This window comes from Pinus tabuliformis, chromosome 8 (genome assembly GCF_031772625.1).
Source record: "Pinus tabuliformis cultivar Carrire ecotype Pingquan chromosome 8, CPIR1, whole genome shotgun sequence".
Lineage (NCBI taxonomy): Eukaryota > Viridiplantae > Streptophyta > Pinopsida > Pinales > Pinaceae > Pinus > Pinus tabuliformis.
Window position 1 is genome coordinate 952,111,509 of NC_142294.1, and position 21,373 is coordinate 952,132,881.

A 21,373-nucleotide genomic window follows, 5' to 3' on the forward strand; every position below is an offset into this window, starting at 1 on the left:
GGTGATGATCCATCCATCCAAATTCATTTCTTTTTGTTATTGATACTTGGTTTGCATATTTTTGTTTTCCTTGATTCCATATGTTGTTTTTTGACTTCTGCAATTTGTCATAGTTTATTTTTTCTAATAATATCATGTTGAATAATGAATATGTGATATCTTGTCCCAAGAGCATTGATTATTCCATCTTCTTCCTTAATATTACCATTTTATATATTTATGTCTTTCTTGGAAATGAGGGTGTCAATATGGTTTCAAGTTTGGATGATTTTCTTACATTCTACACACCCATATATCAATTTTATTTTCAAAGATAATGTAACGTGCCTATGGAGGATAATATGGAGTACATAGGGCAATAAGCAAGGGGATAATAAATATAATGAGGAAAAATATGCTTTGTATGAGGGGATAGCATGTTAGGTTCCTACCCTAGCCCCCTTAAGTTTATAGATAATTTGTTATGTTTTGAGGCCATTTATAGTAAAATAACATTTTTGTGCCAAATATATCCATGAACCTATAATAGGAAGTTAGTGCATGAAAAAAAACTCTTAGTGCTCTCTTTATTGTTCTAGCTAATATGAGATCACCTATTTTAATACATTTATTAATATGCTTCATTTGAAAGTCCTCTTATCTTATTCAAGTTGAGAAAATCCCACTATATGGTGGCATCATATTTTAAACCCTTGTATAGCCCAAATGTCCAATTATCTTCCCATAGAGAATTCATTTCTTTGATGTATTATTCAGTAGTATGACCATCATATTTTCTTGTAAAATACATCTTCCTTGCTATGACCCAAAAATAGAACCAAAGTTCAGAAGAAGTATCTCACTTTTCAATGGAGCTCCTTTGTGTTTCTAAGGTTGAGGCAACTAATTTAAATGAACATAAATTCTACAATAATTTTGTGATTAACTATTATGACCACAATTATGAAATACCATGGTTACAGTACATTTAATAGGAATAGTTTGAACAAAATCTAGTCATTTTATCAAAATATATTTGATTTGCAAAATGTATAATAGTCAACAAGAAAACCATAAAATAATTAAATTTAAATCAATAATAAATTCACCTCTTGAACTCTAATTTGGGCACTTACTTTTTGAAATTGGGTATTGTTTTGAGAAGATATAAAATTTACATTTGGTTTCTTCAGTTTATGCATAAAAATTTTCAAAATTTGATCTTTTCGCCATCCTCTTTGTTCATGGAAAAATCTACAAAAAGGAAAAAATATTCTTCCACTTTGTGCACAATAAAGAGCTCAAATAATGCTTGTAGTAGACCTTTATATATATAAATTAATCTTGAGAATAAACCCTTAAATTCATAAGTATTAAAACACTCACACCATAAATAAAACAAAAATATAGAGAAGAATCCTTAAGGTATGCTAACACCCTCAAATACTCCTTGTAGAAGGAAAGACTCCACAAACATATTTCCTACGAGAATCAACATCCAACATATCCTATATAATAATACTCATGTATATATATATATATATATATATATATATATATATATATATATATATATATATATATATATATATATATATATATATATATTTAGATAGATAGATATATATATATTCTTGATGTGTATTCTTGGGGTTTATGTCGACTACTCTTTATTATTCTATTATGTCCTCAAACTACCTTGTGAGCTTATTTATTAACCATCAACAACCAAGTGGACCTTTTCCATGATTATGGCGACATGACATTCATTATCCCCTTGGATACCTCCCTAGGTACTCCACATTATCCTCCTTAGATATGTTATAGAAAATGACATCCTCTAGATATCCTCTTTTCTTAGTATTTGATTACTCTAGCATTTTAAATAATACCATCATATTTGAAAAGTACATCCTCAATCTAGAACTTAAATACTTAAAATTATTATCTATGACATCCTTGAATCTTTTATTAGTTCTCCATTCAAAAATTTCATGTGATGTCATACATCAAATTCTAACATCCTTCTTCATATCTAGATTGGATTTCCGATTTTACCTCATTATTATTTGAGGCTTCTTCAACCTTCTTGAAAAAGCTACTCTCAAACCCTTTTAGTAGTATTTGTTTTAATTGTTTTAGTGGTATCATCATCCCTATTTTTTGATTTGGACTGTTTTATAAGCTTTGCCACATTATTAACATTATTAAGAAATTTTTTATTATGCTTATGCAACATTTTTATTTCTTCAAATTCGTTTTTATTTCTTTATCTCTCTTTTTTAATTCTTCCCTTAGCTCATCATTTTCCCACTTTCCTTTGCTAAGATTTTATTATCTCAATTAATGAACCTCTTTCATGAGTGCTTCATGGATAGATTATATCTTGGACAACTCATCACCATTCTTCTTGTTCTCTTATTGTGTTTATTTTAATTCATCTGGACTTTTTTATATATGTCCTCCATTTTTGTATCCCTAATCCATTTATTTGAGATTTTTTTTTCAAATTCCTCACATATAATGTATAATTTATTATTCTCATCAAGGCTTCTCTACCACATATAAGCTTCGCCATGAAAAAATAATCCTACTCAATCTGACTCATACTAATTTCCTTTATCATAGTTAACCATTACATGGAATTGCTTTTAGCTTTACCTTCATCTATGTTAAATGTAGGCGTGGCTATGAGTTATGATTTGGAGTTGATGAGCCCCATAAATGGGTAATTATATGGGCTCATTTTACCTCCTAACATAGTCAAATCAACCATTCTCTTAGATTATTGTATGTTTTTTGATTATATTTATGCTTATGGAGTGAGTTAAGTTAGTTATGATGCCATGTGGTCTAATATGTGTTTAATGCAGTTTATTGTTGACTTTTGAAGACAAAGTCAAAGATTCAGTGGAAAAATGGCAGTAATAACTCGAAGTAGACAAAGGAGAGGACTTATAGGAGGGAATCCCCCTCATTTATTACTCCCCACTTCGAATTCTCCTTCATTCATCTCAGAGTACAAATAAGCAAATCAATGCACTAGGAGACAACCGAGCAAGTGGAGGATAACTGATGATTATCTCGATTTTTGGGAGCCAAGCCTCCTTGATTTTAAGGAAGCTGTTGGTAGGTTCAGTTGTATAAGTAGAGAAGCTTAGGGCCTCACTAGGGTCAGATTTTTTGTTGGACTTTTGCTGCAGTTTGGCTTATGTAAACTTTGCTCAACTTCGAGCTTATTTTTGTGATAGTTTCATGTAATCTTGTTATTGTTTTGATAGTAAAGATAGAATACTTTTTGAGCTAGCACTGAGTTACCTCAGAGGGCTAAAGCTCTTGGGTTAGGGCCCAATCCAAGCAGCCAAGCTCCTCTTTACTTGTATTTATATGCTTTGTTTTAGTTTGTAGATTAGTTGTTGTTTGATGTATCTATTTCATGGTTAAGAATAGGTTGTTTTTGATGATTTAGTAGTTTGCTTCCATTTTTGCTTTCTATAGCAGGTTAAGTAGTGATAAAGAAAAGATTCAAAAGGCTAGCAATAGTGCCTTGGCCTCTCTTCCTCCCTTTGGGACAATGATTTGAGGCAAAGACCCTCTTGCTGCCCCAAAAACACAGATTTTCCTCATTCATAGGACTTCTAGTGTTTGCAGCTTTCTAGTTGGTTCATAGTCTAGTTTAGCTTTGCTTCAGAACTTCTTCATCATGCTCATTTCCTTATTTTCAACAGTCTTCTTTCATGCTTTATTTTCCTGCAATGGTTATCAACATTTCCTTTCATAGATCATAGTTTACTTGATGCAAAAACTCTGTTTTTCTAGATGCACTTATTTCCTTGCTTGCTTAATCTCATTGGTTGACTGTCAGTTGTTTATGCACCAGATATATTCTAACAGTGGGACAAACTATCATCCATCCCATCCTCCATCTGATCCATGCCCTAAATGTCACCCAAGTCTCCCCTCAATTCTGCCTTAGTTTTCTGCATTTTCCATAAGATTTCTTCCTCTGTCCTTGAGTAAACCCAATCGTCTTTCTCTCTCGTAATGATTCTTGGTAGACCCTAGGTGCCCTAACACTTCATTCCAACCCTCATCCACCTATTCCACTGACTCTCATACCATCAAAACCATGAAAACTACTCTCGGCCTCCTCCTGTAGATCCCCTGCGTCCTCCTATAGATTTTCTTGTAGGATTTCTTTTGAATGTCGAGTGTGGGAAAAACCTTCAAAAGGCCACCTGAGATCTCCTAGGACCCATCAACACCATCCTACATCCTCTCATGTACCAAAGTTTCCCTTTAACCCCACTTGTTCACTTCCACCTTCACACACAACAAAATACATGCATGTAAAATTCACATAAAAATACATAGAAATCCAAAAATATGTTTTTTTCTCATTTATCTCAAGAATTAGCTTGAGTAGATGTTGTTTACTTCCTTGAGTAGGTAATGGCATTCATTTCATGGTTCTCATAGTGTTTTCTGTAAAATTAGGATTAATTGGTTAATTAGGGTTTACTAGGTTTGCTTTTCATTTCAGTCTTTCTCCTTTCTGCAATTAGAGTAGCCTCTGTAGAGTAATCTCTGATTTCATCACATATAGAGCTTCTTCTGGAATCCATAGAAGTTGGCTTGAGGTCCTAGTGGTCTTGCTCCAGCTGACCAAGTGACAACTTGTAGTAAGAACTAGTACTTGTGCATACAGCACCATCGCTTCCAAGTTTGTTACGAACTACCAAGTTGATAAGAGTAAAGTAGGCAGCTCAGGAGTTACAACATTATTGCTGCAGTACTAGAGCTCACCACTTTTTGGCGTCATTGCAAAAAGGCCAGGTGTACACTTGACCCTGAATCTCTGAAGTTTGTCCTGCTTAGGGGAATTCCATAAGACCTTCTAGACACCCTCCATTTGCTGGCCAAGGGAGACATCTACCAACTATCTTAGGAGGACATAAAGACTGCTTTTTGAAACCATTCTAGAGCAGCCAGAAAGAAAGGTAGGGGGAGTCAACCCATAGCCAATACCTCTTCTTCCAATTCATCCATTAAAGGAGAAATTGGAAACATGATGGAAGACTTCAAGAGTGAGATGATGCAGACTCTTGCAATGCAAATGTATACCTTACATATCAAAAGAAAGCAAGAGGAAGTAGAGAGGGCTTTGGCCATTTTTTGTCCTAGATGCACCAGGAGGCATCCTAGGAACGATCGTCCATTGAAATATATAGAGGCTTTTTCAATCTGTGAAGAAGACCATTCTACAGATAAGTTCCCTTCCTTTCTCGGACTTAAAGCAGTATACCAAGGGGCCGAAGGAACCACTGAACCACTCTATTTCATGAACCAAAGGAGACCGCATGGACCTAGACCATACCATCAAGGGATGCAAGGGACATCTCAGGCATACTACTACCCCAACCAAGTCACTTCCATACCTTCTTAGGGCCCTACTACTCATCCTTCCTGGTCCACACCTCCTCCTTGGTCCTTCCCATCTCAATATCATGCCCAACCAGCTGCTCATTCATTTCAATCCTATACTCAGCTGCAACCTTAGTGGAACGCATCTCACCAAGGGTGGAGGCCCCATCACATCTCTCCTCCCACTCTTTTTCCTCCACCACCTGCTCAACCACAACCATTACCTTCTGCTCCACCAAGGCAAGCCCAAATGCCTGCCTAGCCGAACCTGAACCCGAACAATAGACAGGATCAACAAGTGTATAGTGAGGACCCATCATGTCCAGCTTATGTTGTGGAGATTCAAGAGATTAACCTACGATTTGGGAAGGTTCTCCCAGATAGCCAGCCTCCACCTAGGGAGGTTGAGGAAGATAAAGAGGGAAGTGAACCTAAAGCAATTCCACCCTTTCCTAAGAGACTATCCGGGACAACACAGCCTACCCCAAAAGAAACTAAACTTCTTGGAGAATTGAAATATTTATGTGTGAAGATACCACTTCTCCAAGCCATAAAAGATGTGCCTATCTACAATAGGTTGATCAAAGAGAAGTTATTTAGGCATCTAGGAAGGCGCAAGAGAGATGCCCCAACCATCAATGTCATAGGACAACTGTCCAACCTGATGTTGGGGCAGGTAATCTATCCAAAATATTTGGACCTTGGAAGCCTAGTAGTTGATGTCCACATCAATGGAACCATGATCCCACATACCTTGATTGATTTGGGAGATGCCATTAATGTGATGCCAAAGGACACAATGCTCAAATTTAACCTCCAGGACTCCTTGAGGAAGACCACGATAGTACTGCAGCTAGCAGACCACTCCACTATGACCCCTGAAGGGATTGTGGAAGATGTGATGGTCTCCATTGATTCTCGAGAGTACCCTGCTGATTTCTTAGTTCTCTAGTCGAAGGTAAAGCTCACTAGGTATCCTCTCATCCTAGGAAGACCCTGGTTGGCTACCGCTGATGCCTACATCAACTGTCGAGTTGGGAACATGACCATAAAGAATGGGCATATGTCAAAGCAGTTAATCCTATACCCTCCTGCCCAACCCTTGCTAGAACATGATCTACCTCTTTGGTTGGAGGAGGAGGATGAGGATGAAGTCTATTCTGCACCACTTTGTACATTAGAAACTGTCATGGGGGGAAATTGCAAGATGAGGATGATATGATTGAAAATTTGATTCAGAATCCACCTCCCAGTGTATTACCCTTAGAGGACATAGTGAGAGAAACCCAAAACAACCCCTCAACTGATCTCTGTGTGGCTGACCCGATCTCTCTCCGTGTTAAGAATATAGAGTTTCGCCTAGAAAGAACCTTGAAAATCAATCCATTCCTATCCACTTCCCAGGAGAAGGAGTTGTGTAGCTTACTGAGAAAACATTTAGATGCCTTCGCCTGGATTATAAGGAGATGAAGGGAGTGCACCCTTCAGTATGTACTTATCATATATACATTAAGGAATATTGCAAGCCAATCAGGAAGCCTCAAAGGAGGATGAATCCAACACTTAAAGATATTGTTAAGGAAGAATTGCAGAAATTGCTTGATGTAGGATTCATCTATCCCATCTCTGACAGTGAATGGGTCTCTCCTTTGGTGCTAGTACCAAAGAAAAATGGCAAGTGGAGAATATGTGTCGACTATTAGGAATTGAACAAAGCCAATAAAAACGACCATTTTCCTTTACCTTTCATAGATCAAGTGTTAGATGGTATAGCAAGGAAAAAGTTTTTTTCCTTCCTAGATGGGTTTAGAAGATACAATCAAATTCAAATTAGTCCAGAAGACCAAGATAAGACCACTTTCACTTTTCCTTGGGGTACCTTTGCATACCGGGTCCTTCCTTTTGGTTTGTGCAACGCTCCAGCCACTTTCCAAAGAGCAGTATTGAGTATATTTTCTGCACTGGTTCATGATGCAGTGGAAATATACATGGATGATTTTACTCCTAATGGTTCTGACTTTCAGGAAGCTTTAGCTAACCTAGGTAAACTTCTAGACAAGTGTATTTAGATGAACCTATCCCTCAGTCCAAAAAAAGGTGAATTTTTGATGACTGAAGGGACTATGTTAGGTCATGCAATATCTCAACAAGGACTGCAGGTGGACCCCAACAAGATTGTCATCATCCAAAGGGTCGCACCTCCTCAAAAGGTGAAAGATGTTAGAAGTTTCCTAGGCTTAGCTCAGTATTACAGAAGATTCATTAAACGTTTCAGTAAGCTAGCCTATGCTTTGTTTGGCCTCTTAGGCAAAGATGTTGAGTTCATATGGTCCGAAAACTATCAAGAAGCCCTAGATACCTTGAAGAGCAAGTTAGTAACTGCCCCAATTCTCAGAGGCCCAAACTAGGCCCTACCATTTCACATTCACACAGACACCTCGAGCAAAGCAATAGGAGAAGCCTTAGGAAAAATTGATGAAATGTTTCCTTATGCCTATATTTTATAAGCAAAAATTTGTCAAAGGTAGAGTTAAACTACACAGTGACCGAGAAGGAACTTCTAGCTGTTGTGCATTCCTTAAACAAATTCATACATCATATCATAGGCTATCAAACCTTCGTGCACACTAATCATGCTACCATTAGATATTTGATGAACAAACCAAATGTAAATGCTTACATTATTAGATGGTTTCTTTTATTGCAGCAGTTTGATCTGACCATTATTGATAAGCCTGGTAAAGAAAATGTGGTTACTGACTTTTTGTCATGAGTAAATTTGCCTGCAGGTGAAGAAGGAATGGTGGATGACCAAATGCCAGATGAACATCTGTTTTCTATTTCAATACTCTCTCCATGGTTTTCTGATATAGAAAACTACTTGGTTTCAGCACAGTTTCCGCCACACCTGTCCCCAAAAGAGAATAGCAAGATAGTAAGGAAAAGCACCCCTTTTACTTGGATTGGGGGTAATCTCTTCAAACTTGGCCCAGACCAGATCTTGAGAAGATGTGTTAGGGAGGAGGAAGTCTTTGAAATTCTCCTGACCTGTCATGACGGGCCTTGTGGAGGTCATTTTGCAGTAAAGAGAACTGCCTTCAAGATATAGCAAGCAGGCTACTACTAGCCCACTCTTCATCATGATGTGAGGAGATCCACTAGCTAGTGTGATCGGTGTCAAAGGATGGGGAAACCTACTCCAAAGGATGAGATGCCCATGCAACCTCAAGTGACCTTTGAGCCATTTGAGAAGTGGGGCATGGACTTTGTGGGTCCTATTAGCCCTCCTTCAAAACAGAAACAATACATCATTGTGTGCACTGATTACCTGACAAAGTGGGTAGAAACAAAAACAATCAAAGAAGCAACAGAGGAAAAATTAGCTGAGTTTTTGAGAGAAAACATATTCTACAAGTTCGGCTATCCAAGAGAATTGGTCACAAATCCAGGCATTCAGTTCACTTCCAATTTGATTGAAGACTTGCTCATACATCATAAAATCAAGCACAGGACTTCCACCCCTTACCATCCACAAGCCAATGGGCAAGTGGAAGTCACTAACAGAGCTTTGGAAGGGATCCTGACCAAGGTAGTGAGCAGCAGTAGAAAATATTGGGCGAATAGATTAGTTGAGGCCACTTGGGCCTACAACAAAACAAGGAATACCACTGCAGTGTTCACACCCTATGAACTGGTCTATGGGAAGAAAGCTTTGCTATCAATAGAATTTGAATTCAATACACTAAGGATGGAAGCTCAGCTGGACCTAGACCTCAGCCATGCACAGAAGGAAAGATTACTCCGGCTCAATGGATTGGATGAACAAAGATTACAGGCCCTTCTTCACATAGAGGTAGTTCAACTTCAAAGTAAGATATGGCATGACAAAATTATCAAGGAGAAGCAATTTCAAGAGGGAGATTTGGCACTACTCTATGATTCAAGATATAAATAATTCAAAGGCAAGCTGAGGACAAGATGGTTGGGACCCTACACTGTGGAAAAAAGGAATGAAAATGGTTCAGTTCTAATAAGAACCATTGATGATGAAGTCATCCCCATGCTTGTCAATGGACATCGGTTGAAAGTTTACAAGAAGCATCTCTCCAAGAGAGAGTTCATTGAAGATTTGAATAAGACAGTGATGGTACTGGAGCATGTCTTAGCCTCCACTTCACCCACTCACTGAAGTAAAACGAAAAAAGAAAAAATAAGGACTCAAGTGAAAACCTCCTTGAGGCGCTTGATTCACATCATTGGGTTGAAAACCTCTCCTGAGTCGGCCGAGTGATGTCAAAAAAGAAAAAAGAAAAGAAAAAAGAGAATAATATCCCTGGGTGAAAACCTCCCTTGGAGACACCAAGGGTAGGAAATTAGGGTGAAAACCTCCTTGAGGCACCCTAGTTGTTTTCAAAAAAAGAAAAAAATAAAAAAATAAAAAAATAAAAAAAAAAAAAAAATTGAATTTTAATGTGCATTGCAGGTTTGCAGGAGGACTATAGAGAGCAAGAGAAGATGCCACAGAGCCCTGACATTCACACCAACACCTATCTTATCTCCTCCACACTCTTCTCCATCATTTCTGACATTTCTTTCACCCCACTGTGCTTCTTTTTCAGAAACTGTGTGTTCTACAGGAGGCTCTATGTTTTCTACAAGAGGCTCCTGTAGGAATTACAGAGAGCCAGAAATGAATATAAGAAGTAGTTTGAGGGGTAGGGAAGCTTTAGGAAGAACATATAAACCCTCCTACAGTCTTAAATCCTCCTTTCCATCCATTCCACACCTGCATCACACCCCAATCATCATTTTTTCTTCCTGTCCCAGAAAAACATAGAAAAAACAGTTTTTAGTAAAGAGAAAAAAAAACAAAAATAAGAGAGGAAGCAATGCCTTAAATCTCACCTGCAGCTTACCTATTACCTCTCCATCTCCATCTACATCTTTGGAATCATCCTCACAGCTCCCAACATAGAAAGAAGCTGAAGATTCAAGGGGAGAAGCAGCTATAGGAGCTCCTGTAGGAATTCCTGTAGCAGCTGATCCTGTTAAAATCCAGCCACAACAACAAAAGAAGTGCAACCATGAGGATTGAAGGAGACATCTAAAGCTCAGATTCAGCTAGAGGATACCTTCACAAGACAATTAACCACACATTGGCAAGAAGACAACATGCATCAAAGGAAATATAGGCATGCAACAGTAGAAAGAGCCAAAATATCTCATAGCACATGCATTTGAATCACAGGTAAATGGCTAACGTGCTCCTCTATTTGCATTTGTGTAATTGAAAGATATGCATGAGAAACGAGATGGTTGAGGTTGAACGAGGAAAAGGCAGCCAGTTAACTTGGCCACCTTCATCTAGTTGACTGGACTCATCCAAAGATGTCACCCACACGTGCGCACAGTCAACTCAAGAGAGATGTCAAGGACAGGTAGTGGAGGGTGTGTAAACTCCGATGCAATGATGAGAGGTGATTGCGGGGAGAAACCATGATGACAAGGTAGGTGGGGACCAATGGTCCAAATATGGCCAAAGTGCACTTTTGCCAGCTCACCCCCATCACCGGAAGTATCTAAAAAGAGTAATAAGTACTCCTTCTCGAGCACTCTCACCACCTTTTCCTTCATTCTCTCCTCATAAACTAAGCTAGAGCAGACTCCTTGTGCCCCCACAACCTTGAAACCATCATTCTCCATCGATCTCTCACATTCTCCTCCTCTCGGCATTCTCTACAGGAGCACCTACAAGCTGTTCTACAAGAGGGGCAGTGCGTTGTTTTGAAGAAGAAAACACGTGTTTTTAGCATGATTTCTGGCCTGAGGAGGTAGATTCCATGCATACCCACGTTGATTATCAATATATGCAAGAAATGATATCAATTTAAGGAGGAATTAATCCATAGAAGAAGGAGAAATACATAAAAAAATTCTGCCTCTTTAAAAAAAAAAATAAAAAAATACAAAAACATAGTTTTCCTCTGTTTTCTTGTTTTCTTCAAAAATATTGTCTCCATCTCCACATTTGGTGTTCCAAAGGGGTATAAACACAATAATAGGAGGGTTCATGAGGAAGGAGCCCAATAATTCCACCAAGCTCCATGAACATCCCCAAGTAGTGGCCATATTCACAATTGCAAATTGGATGAACCTTTTTGAGAAATTCCAAGGGTTTGATGAGGAAATTTCCTAAGAATTTTCCCTCTCTTTGGTCCCTCACTCAAGAACACATGCCATTGTCACATTTAGAGGTCTTTCCATGGATATAACCCTTGAATTTATTAGTAGGGTTACTACCCTTCCTCTTGGATTACCTTGGAGCAAAGATGAAAAACCAATTGGACATGCTACCAAGAAAAACTTCTTCCAAAACAATGAAACCCCTATAGAGGATAAAAATGGCATTAGAAGGGCTATCATACCATACCCTTGGGATGAGGTTAGTTACCAAAGCATCAAATACATTTCCTATGAAGGGAGGTACAACATAGTTTATGGTTACCATTTTATAATCCTTCAAGAACTAAGATATGGCATGGACACTCCAACACCCCATAAACTCAGCATCCCCTATTTCCTCCTGCAGTCCCTCATAGACTCCAGCATTAAGGTTAAGGCAGGGAATTCAAATTAGCTGGCTCACCATGGGTTAATCAAAATCTTAGTGGAAGAAGCCCTCCATACATTCACACTCCCTATAGCATGGGAAGTCTTCTGAAACATGACAGCAGAAGATGACATAAAGGCCCTCACCTATGATATCAGTCCTTCTGATAGTGAGGAGAAAGAGCAGAAAGGGGGAGAAGGTGAAGCAACTGATGACTCAATAGGACAAGAAAGGGAGGAGGAAGAAACTAATATAGAATAGGAGAAGGGTGAAGAAATAGAACAGGAAGAAACAGAGCAAACAGAGAAAGAAAAAGAGACAAAGGGAGGAGAAAAAGAGGCAACAGAGGCAAAACAAAGAGAAGGGTCCCCTGAGACTCTGGAAAGGGAGGCAGCAGCTACCCTCACTACCCTGAGCACACTAATTAAGCCAAAATAAAAGAGAAAAAGGCAGGCCTCCATGTATTTCAAGGCTAGGAAAAGCACAAGGATCAAAACAGGGAAACCCCAGCCATCTTCAACAGTGCCAATTACAATTGAAGATTCACCCTCTGTCAAAGGGGAACAATATCCTTCCAAAAATCCTATCACATATGAAGGAGGGACTCCTAGATCTTCTATCTGGAAGGAGAAAGTGCAACTACAGGACCCAAAAATAGTCGTACAGGAGGCTCAGACAGTTCTACAAGGGACACTGTCAAAATTACAGGAGACCCAACAGCTTGAGAAAAGAATAGAAGAACAACCAAAGGGGAAGGAGGAAGCTATAGAGCTGCAAGAACCTAATCGCCAGCCCAGCCTTGCCTCCTATTACCATCTTCTTGAAGGAGGTAGGATAATTCCACAAACATTTGCAATCCCACTATTCTTTGAATTATAAAAGGAAAGAATAAGAACACATCGGTGGATGAAAATAGCCAAAACCAAGGGAGTTGAGGATGTTGGCCATATGGAAAATAAACTTAGAGAAATGAGCAGAGAGTTAAGTGCTGTCAGACATAGAGAAGAAATTGCAAGAAGCCAACTAGAAACTGAAAAATGAATTGCTAAGGAGGCATCTAAAGGAGAAAGAAACCCAGCTAGCATGCATGGCCAGCTTATCCATGAAGGCATTGCAGTATAGAACACCAACAAAATCATATGGCTTATATCTCAAGGACCAATGGCTATAATTTTAGATCAAGACTTTGGCACAAAGAGGCACAATGCCTTTTCAAGATTACACGCATCTTATGGACCTGTGTGACCAAAGCACAAAAAATGATAAGGCAAAGATGGCAAAATTTTACCTGCATAATATGACCCTCACAGACATGAATGTGTGGGATCCCAATGCTAGGCTAGGGGACCTACAACTAATGGCCATGGCCTCATGGATGAACCATGAAGAGTTGAGGGCAACATAAGTAAAAAGGTTGATGATAAGAGAGCAAAATGAGCCATTAATGATCAGAGCTGAGCCATTAGATCCCATGGCACTCATTAGCACACACTAGTTTCTTACCAATAATCCTCAGATTGCCCCTAGATATATAAGTGATCAAGCACAAGCCATTGCACATTTTGAGGACATGGAAAGGATACTTTGGGATGACTGTGTGCATGCATGTATGAGGAGATGGAACACCTTACCACATAGTATGAAGATCAGGGAATATCATTCCCCCATGAGGATGAAGGAGGCACTAAGGAGAGTGCCAATGTACAAGCATTCCATGTAGAGGTTGCAGGTCAACTGGATTGGCCTCAAACTAAGTCCCCCACTGCTATTAGGCATGCTTGAAGGAAGAACGGAAGAAGAATAGTAGAAGAAATGGGAAGAGATAGACAGAAAGGTAGGATTCTATGACAAGGAAGAGGAAACAACATCAGAAGCTTGGGATGTTAGAGAGGCCACCAGGGCCATAAAAGATGAAGAGATGGACTAAGTTGCTCAAAGGATGAGCAACACCTTCAGTACGGGGGTGATGATGAGCCCCATAAATGGGTAATTATATGGGCTCATTTTACTTCCTAACATAGTCAAATGAAACATTCTCTTAGCTTATTTTATGTTTTTTTATTATATTTATGCTTATGGACTGAGTTGAGTTGTTATGATGTCATGTGGTCTAATATGTGTTTAATGCAGCTTATTGTTAAATTTTGAAGACAAAGTCAAAGATTCAGTGGACAAAGGAGAGGATTATAGGAGGGAATCCCCATCATTTATTACTCCCAACTTTGAATTCCCCTTCATTCGGCTCGGAGTACAAACAACCAAATCAATGCACTAGGAGGAAGCCGAGAAAGTGGAGGATAACTGATGATTATCTCGAGTTTTGGGAGCCAAGCATCCCTGATTTTAAGGAAGCTATTGGTAGCTTCAGTTATATAAGTAGAGAGGCTTAGGGCCTCACTAGGGCCAGATTTTTTGTTGGATTTTTGCTACATTTTGGCTTATGTAAACTCTGCTCAACTTCGAGCTTATTTTTGTGACAGTTTCATGTAATCTTTTTATTGTTTTGATAATAAAGATGGAATACTTTTTGAGATAGCACTAAGTTACCTCAGAGGGTTGAAGCTCTTGGGTTAGGGCCCAATCCAAGTAGCCAAGCTCCTCTTTACTTGTATTTATATGCTTTGTTTCAGTTTGTAGATTAGTTGTTGTTTGATATATCTCTTTCATGGTTAAGAATAGGTTGTTGTTGATGATTCAATAGTTTTCTTCCATTTGTGCTTTCTATAGTAGGTTAACCAGTGATCAAGAAAAGATTCAAAAGGCTAGCAACAGTGCCTTGGCGTCTCTTCCTCCCTTTGGGACAATGATTTGAGGCAAAGTCCCTCTTACTGCCCCAAAAACAAAAATTTCCTCATTCATAGGACTTCTAGTGTTTGAAGCTTTCTAGTTGGTTCATAGTCTAGTTTAGATTTGCTTTAGAATTTCTTGATTATGCTCATTACCTTATTTTCAACAGTCTTCTTTCATGCTTTATTTTCCTGCAATGGTTATCAACATTTCCTTTCATAGATCATAGTTTACTTGATGCAAAAACTTTGTTTTTCTAGATGCACTTATCTCCTTGCTTGCTTAATCTCATTGGTTGACTGTCAATTGTTTATGCACTAGATATCTTCTAGCAATAGGCCATCCTATCAACCATCCCATCCTCCATATGATCCATGCCCTAAAGGTCACCCAAGTCTCCCCTCAATTCTACCTTAGTTTCCTGCATTTTCCATAAGATTTCTTTCTCTCTCCTTGAGCAAACCCAATCATCTTTCTCTCTCCTAATGATTCTTGGTAGACCCTAGGTGCCCTAACACTTCATTCCAACCCTCATCCACCTTTTCGACCCACTCTCATACCCTCAAGACCATGAAAACTGCTCTCGGCCTCCTCATGTAGACCTCCTGTAGATTTTCCTGTAGGCTTTCTTTTGAAGGCCGAGTGTGGGAAAAGCCTCTAGAAGGCCACCTGAGACCTCCTAGGACACACCCACGCTATCCTACATCCTCTCATGTCCCAAAGTCACCCTTCAACCCCACTTATCCGCTTCCACCTTCACACACAATAAAATACATGCATGTAAAATTCACATAAAAATACATCGAAATCCAAAAAGATGTTTTTTTCTCGTTTACTTCTAGAAATAGCTTGAGTAGATGTTGTTTACTTCCTTGAGTAGGTAATGGCATTCATTTCATGGTTTTCATAGTGCTTTCTGCAAAAGTAGGATTAGTTGGTTAATTAGGGTTTACTAGGTTTTCTTTGCATTTCAGTCTTTCTCCTTTCTGCAATTAGAGTAGATTCTGTAGAGTAAATATCTCTTATTTCATCACATATAGATCTTCTTCTGGAATCCATAGAAGTTGGCTTGAGCTCCTTGTGATCTTGTGCTGGTTGACCAAGTGACAACCTACAGTAAGAACTAGTACATGTGCATACAACGCTGTTTCTTCCAAGTTTGTTATGAACTACCGGGTTGATAAGAGTAAAGTAGGTAGCCCAGGAGTTGCAGCATTATTGCTGCAATACTGGTTCTCACCAGGAGTCTAGCCCAAAACACTCAATTTATGACTATCAAACATTAAATATTTATATAAACATTTAAAACAATATTTATAAGTATATTTCATTTTATTTCCTCTTTTCAATGGTTTTTGAGTCATATAAATGTGACATCTTAGCGAAAGGTTACGTTACTTCTAAATTACCATAACTTTTAAAATCCTAATTTTGAGACTATCCTACTGGCCAACCATCAACCCCTTAACAATTCACCAATTTTGATCCTTTTATAGGATGTACGATGATATTCTATATTTAGGATCCTATAAGTTCCATTAGATCTTCTAAGAGAAAGGTATGCTATCATTACCAAAACTCCTTGTTTTTCCCCTATTTTAAGAAATCTCACTTATAAAGTTTTCCACACTGTCAGTACTTCACTTCCCAGTCTAAAATTTGGATAATGAATAGCATAATACACCTTCTTTCCAATTCCACTAGTGTCACTCTATTTGGAGTTCACTAGCTCAAATATAATTCTTTTACTAAGAACACAAGTTTGAGACTACTTTTAGGTCTAGTTAAAAATCCCTAATTTTCACAACCATAACTACCTTAGTGTGTTGGTCCATAATCTAAAATTTGAAATAATATCTCTTTCTATGTATTACATCCACCCTAAATATTTCACTCCCTAAAGATAAAAAAACAAGAGAATTGTAGGATATCTCATTTCAAGGAGCCAAACATAATGACCATCGCTCTGATATCAAATATTATGTACTAAAGCCATAAAATATCATATTAGACCAAATTAAATACCATCTACACATCATGTGAACATGGGACATAACTTCCAAAGAAATGATAGTGAAGATTTGTACAACTCCTTAAATAACAAGAGATTCTCACTCATTACATATGTGGATCCATTTGAGGCCAACCCCTATTAGATATACACCTACACCCATATATCCCCAACTTGGGATCCTATCACTCGACATGAATCCCTTCTTTCAATAACCCATTATTAAGTCAAATTAAAATTCTAACAACATTATAAATGATAAGGACATGATTGAAATATAAAGTAGCAATTGCATAATATTGCATATCCAAATTGCATTAATATTCCGTTTAATTTAAGGAATTAGAAAAATATAAAGAATTCATCAAAGAGATATATATGAACATTTACCTGTAAATGAATGCAAGTCCCCCAAACTAGTTGCTAAGAAGTGATTTAATTCCCAACCATGGGAAACAACTACAAATCCCGTCCCTAACCAGGATCATGATACCACTAGTTTAAGGAATATCTTACAAGGCTCTATTCTCACTCAATCCAATCCATGTGTCTCATTGCATAGCCAATCTACTCATGCAATGATGCATGCCCTCATCCAACCATCAATCAATCACAACTCTCTTTTTCACCACCCTACACAGCACAAGAACAATATTCCTTTTTCTTTGCATAATAGTACCTTAAGGAGTTTCTTACATTCTAGTTCTCCTTAGTGCTTGAAAAAAGAATCTGGACTCTTGGTTTCCCTCTAGGGATAACGTAAAGGTGAACATTTGGCTCAAACTTTCCATGTGAAACAATAACAAGGTTACAAATTTAATGGTGCTTGCTTATACATTATGGGCATTCCAACTATGGGTTTCCCTAAAAATCACCCCATTTTCTTTCATATTCTCAATAGCAAGCCCCCAAGTTCCACAAACCCTAACTAGCCAAAATTAATGTAGTTCTCTTACCATTGAAGGCATAAAACAACCCAAGTTTCCCATAGGGTCCTTGATAAACAAAAAGAGGAATGTTGATTGTAGAATGGAAGAAATATCCATCAGAAATCATGAATGAAAATTTTCCTCAATATTTTTCGCAATACATACTTCCTTACATGTGGAGTGTGCACTTTCGAAGAAAAGTGGGGAACATTAAACAAGACAACTTAAATCAAATATTGATAGAAAATATTTATAAGGAAACATGGACAAAAAGTGGTACCTCCAAAGGATGTGTTTGATTTAAATGCTCCATGTACCACCTTTCTTATTCCCCTTTTGTGTTATCATGGCCCCCTTTTTCCTACCTCAAGAAAACTTTTTAGTGGTTTCTATTTTCCTCTTATACATGATTTTATATAACATAAGAAGATAACAAAAACATAATATCCACACCTTAATACTAGCCCATATTTGGATTCACAAGCCTTCACTGACTGACCTTTGACTTTGACCATTGCACTAGGAATTCATACACGCATATTTAGATTATTTATGCACGAGGTCATTAACTCAACTGACATGGCTCGACTCTCATCACATAAAGCACATACTATAAGAATTATGTGATTAGCATATTATATTTAAGGAGTCATAACCAAGGTATTACACATTCTTTCTGATAGAAATTTCTTATAATATTTGTTCAATAACTCAATAGTGAAAATTTACCATAAAAATTAGACAAAAACTCCATATAAATGTCCAACTTTTAAAATATATCATTAAATCAATTCAAATAAAATGATAAAAATTTAAAAAAATAATTATAAAATAAAAAAGAAACACTAATAGATATATGGCTTTCCATTTTTCACATTAAAAACAAAAAAATACATACAATGTGAGCTTGACCCATGGAGTTGTAGGTGTGGCCACCTAAAACCTTTCCACTTATTCAAGATAGTGCTTTCGGCTTTTATTGGAGGAACGTTTCATCCACATAACCTTTATGCACTCTCAACCTTTTGTGAACGTCATCAAAGTCATCTGCATTTTGTGGAAAACACAATATTCAGATTCAAACCTTTCTACGAAATTCTGTGCGCTTTCAAGGTTTTATGAACGGTCATCAAATTTATCTACATTTTGTGGAAACCACAATATTCAATTTTGAACCTTTCAATGAAATTATGCGTGCGAGCTTTCGAGGTTTTTTGAATGGTCATTAAATTTATCTACATTTTGTGGAAAATGTGACCTACCATATTGTCTAAAAGATATCATCCGTCTATATTTCTTTCAAAAATAAATCATGACAAAGATTAAAAATACTAATAGAAGTAATGCTAAACTTACAGTTAGCAATGGTTCTACTACTATTGCAATGTAAAAAACAAAATAACCAGTGACCTACATGTTGGAAAACTGATTAGAGCAACATTATTAATTTAATGTTTTCTTTACATGACATTTACTTGTGATGTGATGTTTTCATTCTTAATTATGATTATGTTTTCATCATCAAATAAATGGAAAAAACTAATAAAGATCATGTGAACACAATATATAGGCTCCACACAAGGGAAAAACCCATCAGAAATTCTCTTCTTATTAACTTCAAATAAGACCTTCAAGACCCAACACAAGACCTATAGCTCTCACCTAGATAAAAGTCAAACAACCAACCAAAATGTGTCTTCTTCATTTCTGCAACTTCTACTTCTCCACTTCTGCAACTTTCATGTTGTGGAAACCCTAGTAGAGTCTACCAACCTTTCATATTTCAGAAGTCTTCACATCAGATCTTTAATGAATTCAAAACATCTTCCTTTCAAGGCTTGTCTAGCCTTCTAATGAACATCACATGCTTCTCCAAACTGCAGATCATCTCTTTCAAGTAATGCACAAATATATCTCTCTAAGGAGGACAAAATATTTCTTTATATAGCCTTTAAGTGGCTTTTCAAGCCCACTCTAGGCCAAATTCCACTGGCTAGTTGACTTATTCTTGGGAGCTCACCTAGAAACTTCATTAAATCTTCTTTTCTTGATATAAATGCTCAATTGGGTCTTTTGCATAATTATAATGTTCATGACTCAAGACAAATACCTAGAAGCATACAATGGATGCTTGATCTATTGGCAAAATTAATTAAGCATAGAACCCATGCTTGATAAAATAAATTTTCTTTTACAATATTTTTCTTTTTCTTCCTTTTGACAAACATAAAGATACAAATTGATATAAGTACATAGATAATTATAAATATCGAACCTAGTTACTTTTCCAATACTCCCTCTTAAATAGGGAGGTATTCATAATGGTACAAGGAAAATATTGTCTTTGAAAAGTTTTTATAAGAAGAATATAAACAACAAGTACAATGCTAGGGATCTGGATACCATCTAGACTAATTTCCAAGGTATCAACCCATCTAGGTACCATCTAGCCTATGTGCCAAGGTACCATCCCAACAGGGATCCAGGAGTCCTTTACGCTACTTGTCAAGATACCAGGTGTCATCTAGGTTACCTGCCAAGACACCAACCCTAACAAGGTTCTAGGTACCATCTAAGCTACTTGCCAAGATACCAACTCAATAGGGATCTAGGTGTCATTTAGGCTACCTACCAAGACATCAATTCAACAAGGATCCAAGTGTATTTTAGGATATGTGCCAATATACTAAATTAAACAAGGATCTAGATGTCATCTAGGTTACTTGGTAAGACATCAACTCAATAAGGATCCACATTTCATCTAGGCTACATGATAAGACACAAATAAGGATTTAGATACAATCTAGGCTACCTGCCAAGGTACCAACCCTAACAGGGATCTGGATATCATCTAGGTCAAGATACCAACCCTAATTGGGATCTAGGTATCATCTATACCAAGATATCCACCGTAACAAGGATGTAGGTATCGTCTAGGCTAACTACCAAGATACCAACCCTAAGTACCATCATTCGCGCTATTCAGCCTAAGGTAATCCAACACATCAAACCTTTGTTTGAGGTTATTATTTCTTTTGCATGTTCCATTTTGAAGTAACAATGAGGTACAACTCCATCTTCAATCATCAATGTGGAACCTTTAATATCAACATAACAACTCCCTCTTTTCGTCATTTGTATCAACAATGTTCCTACGGCTCCCTCTTTCCATCATCTCCATCATGAAGTCTTTATGAAGTATTATCTTCACTTTTGCCTTTACATCCTTTCCATACATTCTTGTATGTGCAATTTTTATCATCAAGTACAAACAAGAAAAATATACATGTATAGGAGCATGATGTTAATTTTGTCAGTCTAGGGTTTTTGAGGGATAGTATTAGGGTTTTATTTACAAACTCTAGATATTTCATTACTTGGCCCTAAATAGGGTATTTTTACTTTCAACAGAAACCTCAGACCTAGGAATTTTGACTTTCAAGCCCTAGGTTTTACTCAATTCAACCCTTTCTAAGGTTTGACCATATACCCTAGATTATATCTATAAATCGTAAGAGATAAAGAGATAAGGTTTTATAAGAGGGAACAAATAGTTATGGTTTCATATTTTTCTTATGCTAGGGATTTTCCAATTCATGTTCTGACAAGGATACCAAAAATGTTTAAAATGTA